This window comes from Haliotis rufescens, unplaced genomic scaffold (assembly GCF_023055435.1).
Source record: "Haliotis rufescens isolate VD_foot unplaced genomic scaffold, xgHalRufe1.0.p SCAF_87, whole genome shotgun sequence".
Lineage (NCBI taxonomy): Eukaryota > Metazoa > Mollusca > Gastropoda > Lepetellida > Haliotidae > Haliotis > Haliotis rufescens.
This window is the reverse complement of record NW_025964380.1, coordinates 61,318-73,931: the sequence shown is the minus strand read 5'-3', so window position 1 is coordinate 73,931 and position 12,614 is coordinate 61,318.

The window sequence follows — 12,614 nt, the reverse complement described above, 5'->3', positions numbered from 1 at the left end:
GTCTTGTCCGATTGTTGACTTGGAAGTCGTTTTGCTGGACAGGTGAAAAAGACATTTTTCTTAAATATTAAGCGATTTTAGTGCATGATGGCTTGTTGGAAAGCTCTTGAAATTCTGAGACGTTTGATACCAAATCCGACAAACATATAATGGGTCGTTAGGGAAATACAACCGTTTGAAGGTGTCCAAATTGATGTCAGAGGCCTCTGTTAGGGTGCTACCGCACGCGCATGCGCGACACCATCGTGCTTATTTTAACATAGTTAGATAGCCAATGTAACCCTGTCAAGGTTCCCAAAAGATTTGAAAAGATTTGGTCTCTGCAAAGTGTTTCAAAAGACCTGCACATTTACTCCAAAAACCGAAAATTGGCGCGTTTCTCAAACACACAAGGCAGAACAATGTCTTGTCCGATTGCTGACTTGGAAGTCGTTTTGCTGGACAGGTGAAAAAGACATTTTTCTTAAATATTAAGCGATTTTAGTGCATGATGGCTTGTTGGAAAGCTCTTGAAATTCTGAGACGTTTGATACCAAATCCGACAAACATATAATGGGTCGTTAGGGAAATACAACCGTTTGAAGGTGTCCAAATTGATGTCAGAGGCCTCTGTTAGGGTGCTACCCCACGCGCATGCGCGACAGCATCGTGCTTATTTTAACATAGTTAGATAGCCAATGTAACCCTGTCAAGGTTTCCAAAAGATTTCAAAAGATTTGGTCTCTGCAAAGTGTTTCAAAAGACCTGCACATTTACTCCAAAAAACGAAAATTGGCGCGTTTCTCAAACACACAAGGCAGAACCATGTCTTGTCCGATTGCTGACTTGGAAGTCGTTTTGCTGGACAGGTGAAAAAGACATTTTTCTTATATATTAAGCGATTTTAGTGCATGATGGCTTGTTGGAAAGCTCTTGAAATTCTGAGACGTTTGATACCAAATCCGACAAACATATAATGGGTCGTGAGGGAAATACAACCGTTTGAAGGTGTCCAAATTGATGTCAGAGGCCTCTGTTAGGGTGCTACCCCACGCGCATGCGCGACAGCATCGTGCTTATTTTAACATAGTTAGATAGCCAATGTAACCCTGTCAAGGTTTCCAAAAGATTTCAAAAGATTTGGTCACTGCAAAGTGTTTCAAAAGACCTGCACATTTACTCCAAAAAACGAAAATTGGCGCGTTTCTTAAACACACAAGGCAGAACAATGTCTTGTCCGATTGCTGACTTGGAAGTCGTTTTGCTGGACAGGTGAAAAAGACATTTTTCTTAAATATTAAGCGATTTTAGTGCATGATGGCTTGTTGGAAAGCTCTTGAAATTCTGACACGTTTGATACCAAATCCGACAGACATATAATGGGTCGTTAGGGAAATACAACCGTTTGAAGGTGTCCAAATTGATGTCAGAGGCCTCTGTTAGGGTGCTACCGCACGCGCATGCGCGACACCATCGTGCTTATTTTAACATAGTTAGATAGCCAATGTAACCCTGTCAAGGTTCCCAAAAGATTTGAAAAGATTTGGTCTCTGCAAAGTGTTTCAAAAGACCTGCACATTTACTCCAAAAACCGAAAATTGGCGCGTTTCTCAAACACACAAGGCAGAACAATGTCTTGTCCGATTGCTGACTTGGAAGTCGTTTTGCTGGACAGGTGAAAAAGACATTTTTCTTAAATATTAAGCGATTTTAGTGCATGATGGCTTGTTGGAAAGCTCTTGAAATTCTGAGACGTTTGATACCAAATCCGACAAACATATAATGGGTCGTTAGGGAAATACAACCGTTTGAAGGTGTCCAAATTGATGTCAGAGGCCTCTGTTAGGGTGCTACCCCACGCGCATGCGCGACAGCATCGTGCTTATTTTAACATAGTTAGATAGCCAATGTAACCATGTCAAGGTTTCCAAAAGATTTCAAAAGATTTGGTCTCTGCAAAGTGTTTCAAAAGACCTGCACATTTACTCCAAAAACCGAAAATTGGCGCGTTTCTCAAAGACACAAGGCAGAACAATGTCTTGTCCGATTGTTGACTTGGAAGTCGTTTTGCTGGACAGGTGAAAAAGACATTTTTCTTAAATATTAAGCGATTTTAGTGCATGATGGCTTGTTGGAAAGCTCTTGAAATTCGGAGACGTTTGATACCAAATCCGACAGACATATAATGGGTCGTTAGGGAAATACAACCGTTTGAAGGTGTCCAAATTGATGTCAGAGGCCTCTGTTAGGGTGCTACCGCACGCGCATGCGCGACACCATCGTGCTTATTTTAACATAGTTAGATAGCCAATGTAACCCTGTCAAGGTTTCCAAAAGATTTCAAAAGATTTGGTCTCTGCAAAGTGTTTCAAAAGACCTGCACATTTACTCCAAAAAACGAAAATTGGCGCGTTTTTCAAACACACAAGGCAGAACAATGTCTAGTCCGATTGCTGACTTGGAAGTCGTTTTGCTGGACAGGTGAAAAAGACATTTTTCTTAAATATTAAGCGATTTTAGTGCATGATGGCTTGTTGGAAAGCTCTTGAAATTCTGAGACGTTTGATACCAAATCCGACCGACATATAATGGGTCGTTAGGGAAATACAACCGTTTGAAGGTGTCCAAATTGATGTCAGAGGCCTCTGTTAGGGTGCTACCGCACGCGCATGCGCGACAGCATCGTGCTTATTTTAACATAGTTAGATAGCCAATGTAACCCTGTCAAGGTTTCCAAAAGATTTCAAAAGATTTGGTCTCTGCAAAGTGTTTCAAAAGACCTGCACATTTACTCCAAAAAACGAAAATTGGCGCGTTTCTCAAACACACAAGGCAGAACCATGTCTTGTCCGATTGCTGACTTGGAAGTCGTTTTGCTGGACAGGTGAAAAAGACATTTTTCTTAAATATTAAGCGATTTTAGTGCATGATGGCTTGTTGGAAAGCTCTTGAAATTCTGAGACGTTTGATACCAAATCCGACAAACATATAATGGGTCGTGAGGGAAATACAACCGTTTGAAGGTGTCCAAATTGATGTCAGAGGCCTCTGTTAGGGTGCTACCACACGCGCATGCGCGACAGCATCGTGCTTATTTTAACATAGTTAGATAGCCAATGTATCCCTGTCAAGGTTCCCAAAAGATTTGAAAAGATTTGGTCTCTGCAAAGTGTTTCAAAAGACCTGCACATTTACTCCAAAAACCGAAAATTGGCGCGTTTCTCAAACACACAAGGCAGAACAATGTCTTGTCCGATTGCTGACTTAGAAGTCGTTTTGCTGGACAGGTGAAAAAGACATTTTTCTTAAATATTCAGCGATTTTAGTGCATGATGGCTTGTTGGAAAGCTCTTGAAATTCTGAGACGTTTGATACCAAATCCGACAGACATATAATGGGTCGTTAGGGAAATACAACCGTTTGAAGGTGTCCAAATTGATGTCAGAGGCCTCTGTTAGGGTGCTACCGCACGCGCATGCGCGACACCATCGTGCTTATTTTAACATAGTTAGATAGCCAATGTAACCATGTCAAGGTTTCCAAAAGATTTGAAAAGATTTGGTCTCTGCAAAGTGTTTCAAAAGACCTGCACATTTACTCCAAAAAACGAAAATTGGCGCGTTTTTCAAACACACAAGGCAGAACAATGTCTAGTCCGATTGCTGACTTGGAAGTCGTTTTGCTGGACAGGTGAAAAAGACATTTTTCTTAAATATTAAGCGATTTTAGTGCATGATGGCTTGTTGGAAAGCTCTTGAAATTCTGAGACGTTTGATACCAAATCCGACAAACATATAATGGGTCGTTAGGGAAATACAACCGTTTGAAGGTGTCCAAATTGATGTCAGAGGCCTCTGTTAGGGTGCTACCGCACGCGCATGCGCGACACCATCGTGCTTATTTTAACATAGTTAGATAGCCAATGTAACCATGTCAAGGTTTCCAAAAGATTTGAAAAGATTTGGTCTCTGCAAAGTGTTTCAAAAGACCTGCACATTTACTCCAAAAAACGAAAATTGGCGCGTTTTTCAAACACACAAGGCAGAACAATGTCTTGTCCGATTGCTGACTTGGAAGTCGTTTTGCTGGACAGGTGAAAAAGACATTTTTCTTAAATATTAAGCGATTTTAGTGCATGATGGCTTGTTGGAAAGCTCTTGAAATTCTGAGACGTTTGATACCAAATCCGACAAACATATAATGGGTCGTTAGGGAAATACAACCGTTTGAAGGTGTCCAAATTGATGTCAGAGGCCTCTGTTAGGGTGCTACCCCACGCGCATGCGCGACACCATCGTGCTTATTTTAACATAGTTAGATAGCCAATGTAACCCTGTCAAGGTTTACAAAAGATTTCAAAAGATTTGGTCTCTGCAAAGTGTTTCAAAAGACCTGCACATTTACTCCAAAAAACGAAAATTGGCGCGTTTTTCAAACACACAAGGCAGAACAATATCTAGTCCGATTGCTGACTTGGAAGTCGTTTTGCTGGACAGGTGAAAAAGACATTTTTCTTAAATATTCAGCGATTTTAGTGCATGATGGCTTGTTGGAAAGCTCTTGAAATTCTGAGACGTTTGATACCAAATCCGACAAACATATAATGGGTCGTTAGGGAAATACAACCGTTTGAAGGTGTCCAAATTGATGTCAGAGGCCTCTGTTAGGGTGCTACCCCACGCGCATGCGCGACACCATCGTGCTTATTTTAACATAGTTAGATAGCCAATGTAACCCTGTCAAGGTTTTCAAAAGATTTCAAAAGATTTGGTCTCTGCAAAGTGTTTCAAAAGACCTGCACATTTACTCCAAAAACCGAAAATTGGCGCGTTTCTCAAACACACAAGGCAGAACAATGTCTTGTCCGATTGCTGACTTGGAAGTCGTTTTGCTGGACAGGTGAAAAAGTCATTTTTCTTATATATTAAGCGATTTTAGTGCATGATGGCTTGTTGGAAAGCTCTTAAAATTCTGAGACGTTTGATACCAAATCCGACAAACATATAATGGGTCGTGAGGGAAATACAACCGTTTGAAGGTGTCCAAATTGATGTCAGAGGCCTCTGTTAGGGTGCTACCCCACGCGCATGCGCGACAGCATCGTGCTTATTTTAACATAGTTAGATAGCCAATGTAACCATGTCAAGGTTTCCAAAAGATTTCAAAAGATTTGGTCACTGCAAAGTGTTTCAAAAGACCTGCACATTTACTCCAAAAAACGAAAATTGGCGCGTTTCTTAAACACACAAGGCAGAACAATGTCTTGTCCGATTGCTGACTTGGAAGTCGTTTTGCTGGACAGGTGAAAAAGACATTTTTCTTAAATATTAAGCTATTTTAGTGCATGATGGCTTGTTGGAAAGCTCTTGAAATTCTGAGACGTTTGATACCAAATCCGACAGACATATAATGGGTCGTTAGGGAAATACAACCGTTTGAAGGTGTCCAAATTGATGTCAGAGGCCTCTGTTAGGGTGCTACCGCACGCGCATGCGCGACACCATCGTGCTTATTTTAACATAGTTAGATAGCCAATGTAACCCTGTCAAGGTTTCCAAAAGATTTGAAAAGATTTGGTCTCTGCAAAGTGTTTCAAAAGACCTGCACATTTACTCCAAAAACCGAAAATTGGCGCGTTTCTCAAACACACAAGGCAGAACAATGTCTTGTCCGATTGCTGACTTGGAAGTCGTTTTGCTGGACAGGTGAAAAAGACATTTTTCTTAAATATTCAGCGATTTTAGTGCATGATGGCTTGTTGGAAAGCTCTTGAAATTCTGAGACGTTTGATACCAAATCCGACAAACATATAATGGGTCGTTAGGGAAATACAACCGTTTGAAGGTGTCCAAATTGATGTCAGAGGCCTCTGTTAGGGTGCTACCGCACGCGCATGCGCGACAGCATCGTGCTTATTTTAACATAGTTAGATAGCCAATGTAACCCTGTCAAGGTTTCCAAAAGATTTCAAAAGATTTGGTCTCTGCAAAGTGTTTCAAAAGACCTGCACATTTACTCCAAAAACCAAAAATTGGCGCGTTTCTCAAACACACAAGGCAGAACAATGTCTTGTCCGATTGCTGGCTGACTTGGAAGTCGTTTTGCTGGACAGGTGAAAAAGACATTTTTCTTAAATATTAAGCGATTTTAGTGCATGATGGCTTGTTGGAAAGCTCTTGAAATTCTGAGACGTTTGATACCAAATCCGACAGACATATAATGGGTCGTTAGGGAAATACAACCGTTTGAAGGTTTCCAAATTGATGTCAGAGGCCTCTGTTAGGGTGCTACCGCACGCGCATGCGCGACACCATCGTGCTTATTTTAACATATTTAGATAGCCAATGTAACCATGTCAAGGTTTCCAAAAGATTTGAAAAGATTTGGTCTCTGCAAAGTGTTTAAAAAGACCTGCACATTTACTCCAAAAAACGAAAATTTGCGCGTTTCTCAAACACACAAGGCAGAACAATGTCTTGTCCGGTTTCTGACTTGGAAGTCGTTTCGCTGGACAGGTGAAAAAGACATTTTTCTTAAATATTAAGCGATTTTAGTGCATGATGGCTTGTTGGAAAGCTCTTGAAATTCTGAGACGTTTGATACCAAATCCGACAAACATATAATGGGTCGTTAGGGAAATACAACCGTTTGAAGGTGTCCAAATTGATGTCAGAGGCCTCTGTTAGGGGGCTACCGCACGCGCATGCGCGACACCATCGTGCTTATTTTAACATAGTTAGATAGCCAATGTAACCATGTCAAGGTTTCCAAAAGATTTGAAAAGATTTGGTCTCTGCAAAGTGTTTCAAAAGACCTGCACATTAACTCCAAAAAACGAAAATTGGCGCGTTTCTTAAACACACAAGACAGAACAATGTCTTGTCCGATTGCTGACTTGGAAGTCGTTTTGCTGGACAGGTGAAAAAGACATTTTTCTTAAATATTAAGCGATTTTAGTGCATGATGGCTTGTTGGAAAGCTCTTGAAATTCTGAGACGTTTAATACCAAATCCGACAAACATATAATGGGTCGTTAGGGAAATACAACCGTTTGAAGGTGTCCAAATTGATGTCAGAGGCCTCTGTTAGGGTGCTACCGCACGCGCATGCGCGACAGCATCGTGCTTATTTTAACATAGTTAGATAGCCAATGTAACCCTGTCAAGGTTTACAAAAGATTTCAAAAGATTTGGCCTCTGCAAAGTGTTTCAAAAGACCTGCACATTTACTCCAAAAACCGAAAATTGGCGCGTTTCTCAAACACACAAGGCAGAACAATGTCTTGTCCGATTGCTGACTTGGAAGTCGTTTTGCTGGACAGGTGAAAAAGACATTTTTCTTAAATATTAAGCGATTTTAGTGCATGATGGCTTGTTGGAAAGCTCTTGAAATTCTGAGACGTTTGATACCAAATCCGACAAACATATAATGGGTCGTTAGGGAAATACAACCGTTTGAAGGTGTCCAAATTGACGTCAGAGGCCTCTGTTAGGGTGCTACCGCACGCGCATGCGCGACACCATCGTGCTTATTTTAACATAGTTAGATAGCCAATGTAACCCTGTCAAGGTTTTCAAAAGATTTCAAAAGATTTGGTCTCTGCAAAGTGTTTCAAAAGACCTGCACATTTACTCCAAAAAACGAAAATTGGCGCGTTTCTCAAACACACAAGGCAGAACAATGTCTTGTCCGATTGCTGACTTGGAAGTCGTTTTGCTGGACAGGTGAAAAAGACATTTTTCTTAAATATTAAGCGATTTTAGTGCATGATGGCTTGTTGGAAAGCTCTTGAAATTCTGAGACGTTTGATACCAAATCCGACAAACATATAATGGGTCGTTAGGGAAATACAACCGTTTGAAGGTGTCCAAATTGATGTCAGAGGCCTCTGTTAGGGGGCTACCGCACGCGCATGCGCGACACCATCGTGCTTATTTTAACATAGTTAGATAGCCAATGTAACCATGTCAAGGTTTCCAAAAGATTTGAAAAGATTTGGTCTCTGCAAAGTGTTTCAAAAGACCTGCACATTAACTCCAAAAAACGAAAATTGACGCGTTTCTTAAACACACAAGGCAGAACAATGTCTTGTCCGATTGCTGACTTGGAAGTCGTTTTGCTGGACAGGTGAACAAGACATTTTTCTTAAATATTAAGCGATTTTAGTGCATGATGGCTTGTTGGAAAGCTCTTGAAATTCTGAGACGTTTAATACCAAATCCGACAAACATATAATGGGTCGTTAGGGAAATACAACCGTTTGAAGGTGTCCAAATTGATGTCAGAGGCCTCTGTTAGGGTGCTACCGCACGCGCATGCGCGACACCATCGTGCTTATTTTAACATAGTTAGATAGCCAATGTAACCATGTCAAGGTTTACAAAAGATTTCAAAAGATTTGGTCTCTGCAAAGTGTTTCAAAAGACCTGCACATTTACTCCAAAAACCGAAAATTGGCGCGTTTCTCAAACACACAAGGCAGAACAATGTCTTGTCCGATTGCTGACTTGGAAGTCGTTTTGCTGGACAGGTGAAAAAGACATTTTTCTTAAATATTAAGCGATTTTAGTGCATGATGGCTTGTTGGAAAGCTCTTGAAATTCTGAGACGTTTGATACCAAATCCGACAAACATATAATGGGTCGTTAGGGAAATACAACCGTTTGAAGGTGTCCAAATTGACGTCAGAGGCCTCTGTTAGGGGGCTACCGCACGCGCATGCGCGACACCATCGTGCTTATTTTAACATAGTTAGATAGCCAATGTAACCATGTCAAGGTTTCCAAAAGATTTCAAAAGATTTGGTCTCTGCAAAGTGTTTCAAAAGACCTGCACATTAACTCCAAAAAACGAAAATTGGCGCGTTTCTTAAACACACAAGACAGAACAATGTCTTGTCCGATTGCTGACTTGGAAGTCGTTTTGCTGGACAGGTGAAAAAGACATTTTTCTTAAATATTAAGCGATTTTAGTGCATGATGGCTTGTTGGAAAGCTCTTGAAATTCTGAGACGTTTGATACCAAATCCGACAAACATATAATGGGTCGTTAGGGAAATACAACCGTTTGAAGGTGTCCAAATTGACGTCAGAGGCCTCTGTTAGGGTGCTACCGCACGCGCATGCGCGACACCATCGTGCTTATTTTAACATAGTTAGATAGCCAATGTAACCCTGTCAAGGTTTTCAAAAGATTTCAAAAGATTTGGTCTCTGCAAAGTGTTTCAAAAGACCTGCACATTTACTCCAAAAAACGAAAATTGGCGCGTTTCTCAAACACACAAGGCAGAACAATGTCTTGTCCGATTGCTGACTTGGAAGTCGTTTTGCTGGACAGGTGAAAAAGACATTTTTCTTAAATATTCAGCGATTTTAGTGCATGATGGCTTGTTGGAAAGCTCTTGAAATTCTGAGACGTTTGATACCAAATCCGACAAACATATAATGGGTCGTTAGGGAAATACAACCGTTTGAAGGTGTCCAAATTGATGTCAGAGGCCTCTGTTAGGGGGCTACCGCACGCGCATGCGCGACACCATCGTGCTTATTTTAACATAGTTAGATAGCCAATGTAACCATGTCAAGGTTTCCAAAAGATTTGAAAAGATTTGGTCTCTGCAAAGTGTTTCAAAAGACCTGCACATTAACTCCAAAAAACGAAAATTGGCGCGTTTCTTAAACACACAAGGCAGAACAATGTCTTGTCCGATTGCTGACTTGGAAGTCGTTTTGCTGGACAGGTGAAAAAGACATTTTTCTTAAATATTAAGCGATTTTAGTGCATGATGGCTTGTTGGAAAGCTCTTGAAATTCTGAGACGTTTAATACCAAATCCGACAAACATATAATGGGTCGTTAGGGAAATACAACCGTTTGAAGGTGTCCAAATTGACGTCAGAGGCCTCTGTTAGGGTGCTACCGCACGCGCATGCGCGACACCATCGTGCTTATTTTAACATAGTTAGATAGCCAATGTAACCCTGTCAAGGTTTTCAAAAGATTTCAAAAGATTTGGTCTCTGCAAAGTGTTTCAAAAGACCTGCACATTTACTCCAAAAAACGAAAATTGGCGCGTTTCTCAAACACACAAGGCAGAACAATGTCTTGTCCGATTGCTGACTTGGAAGTCGTTTTGCTGGACAGGTGAAAAAGACATTTTTCTTAAATATTCAGCGATTTTAGTGCATGATGGCTTGTTGGAAAGCTCTTGAAATTCTGAGACGTTTGATACCAAATCCGACAAACATATAATGGGTCGTTAGGGAAATACAACCGTTTGAAGGTGTCCAAATTGATGTCAGAGGCCTCTGTTAGGGTGCTACCGCACGCGCATGCGCGACACCATCGTGCTTATTTTAACATAGTTAGATAGCCAATGTAACCATGTCAAGGTTTCCAAAAGATTTGAAAAGATTTGGTCTCTGCAAAGTGTTTCAAAAGACCTGCACATTAACTCCAAAAAACGAAAATTGGCGCGTTTCTTAAACACACAAGGCAGAACAATGTCTTGTCCGATTGCTGACTTGGAAGTCGTTTTGCTGGACAGGTGAAAAAGACATTTTTCTTAAATATTAAGCGATTTTAGTGCATGATGGCTTGTTGGAAAGCTCTTGAAATTCTGAGACGTTTAATACCAAATCCGACAAACATATAATGGGTCGTTAGGGAAATACAACCGTTTGAAGGTGTCCAAATTGACGTCAGAGGCCTCTGTTAGGGTGCTACCGCACGCGCATGCGCGACACCATCGTGCTTATTTTAACATAGTTAGATAGCCAATGTAACCCTGTCAAGGTTTTCAAAAGATTTCAAAAGATTTGGTCTCTGCAAAGTGTTTCAAAAGACCTGCACATTTACTCCAAAAAACGAAAATTGGCGCGTTTCTCAAACACACAAGGCAGAACAATGTCTTGTCCGATTGCTGACTTGGAAGTCGTTTTGCTGGACAGGTGAAAAAGACATTTTTCTTAAATATTCAGCGATTTTAGTGCATGATGGCTTGTTGGAAAGCTCTTGAAATTCTGAGACGTTTGATACCAAATCCGACAAACATATAATGGGTCGTTAGGGAAATATAACCGTTTGAAGGTGTCCAAATTGATGTCAGAGGCCTCTGTTAGGGGGCTACCGCACGCGCATGCGCGACACCATCGTGCTTATTTTAACATAGTTAGATAGCCAATGTAACCATGTCAAGGTTTCCAAAAGATTTGAAAAGATTTGGTCTCTGCAAAGTGTTTCAAAAGACCTGCACATTAACTCCAAAAAACGAAAATTGGCGCGTTTCTTAAACACACAAGGCAGAACAATGTCTTGTCCGATTGCTGACTTGGAAGTCGTTTTGCTGGACAGGTGAAAAAGACATTTTTCTTAAATATTAAGCGATTTTAGTGCATGATGGCTTGTTGGAAAGCTCTTGAAATTCTGAGACGTTTAATACCAAATCCGACAAACATATAATGGGTCGTTAGGGAAATACAACCGTTTGAAGGTGTCCAAATTGATGTCAGAGGCCTCTGTTAGGGTGCTACCGCACGCGCATGCGCGACACCATCGTGCTTATTTTAACATAGTTAGATAGCCAATGTAACCATGTCAAGGTTTACAAAAGATTTCAAAAGATTTGGTCTCTGCAAAGTGTTTCAAAAGACCTGCACATTTACTCCAAAAACCGAAAATTGGCGCGTTTCTCAAACACACAAGGCAGAACAATGTCTTGTCCGATTGCTGACTTGGAAGTCGTTTTGCTGGACAGGTGAAAAAGACATTTTTCTTAAATATTAAGCGATTTTAGTGCATGATGGCTTGTTGGAAAGCTCTTGAAATTCTGAGACGTTTGATACCAAATCCGACAAACATATAATGGGTCGTTAGGGAAATACAACCGTTTGAAGGTGTCCAAATTGACGTCAGAGGCCTCTGTTAGGGTGCTACCGCACGCGCATGCGCGACACCATCGTGCTTATTTTAACATAGTTAGATAGCCAATGTAACCCTGTCAAGGTTTTCAAAAGATTTGAAAAGATTTGGTCTCTGCAAAGTGTTTCAAAAGACCTGCACATTTACTCCAAAAAACGAAAATTGGCGCGTTTCTCAAACACACAAGGCAGAACAATGTCTTGTCCGATTGCTGACTTGGAAGTCGTTTTGCTGGACAGGTGAAAAAGACATTTTTCTTAAATATTCAGCGATTTTAGTGCATGATGGCTTGTTGGAAAGCTCTTGAAATTCTGAGACGTTTGATACCAAATCCGACAAACATATAATGGGTCGTTAGGGAAATACAACCGTTTGAAGGTGTCCAAATTGATGTCAGAGGCCTCTGTTAGGGGGCTACCGCACGCGCATGCGCGACACCATCGTGCTTATTTTAACATAGTTAGATAGCCAATGTAACCATGTCAAGGTTTCCAAAAGATTTGAAAAGATTTGGTCTCTGCAAAGTGTTTCAAAAGACCTGCACATTAACTCCAAAAAACGAAAATTGGCGCGTTTCTTAAACACACAAGGCAGAACAATGTCTTGTCCGATTGCTGACTTGGAAGTCGTTTTGCTGGACAGGTGAAAAAGACATTTTTCTTAAATATTAAGCGATTTTAGTGCATGATGGCTTGTTGGAAAGCTCTTGAAATTCTG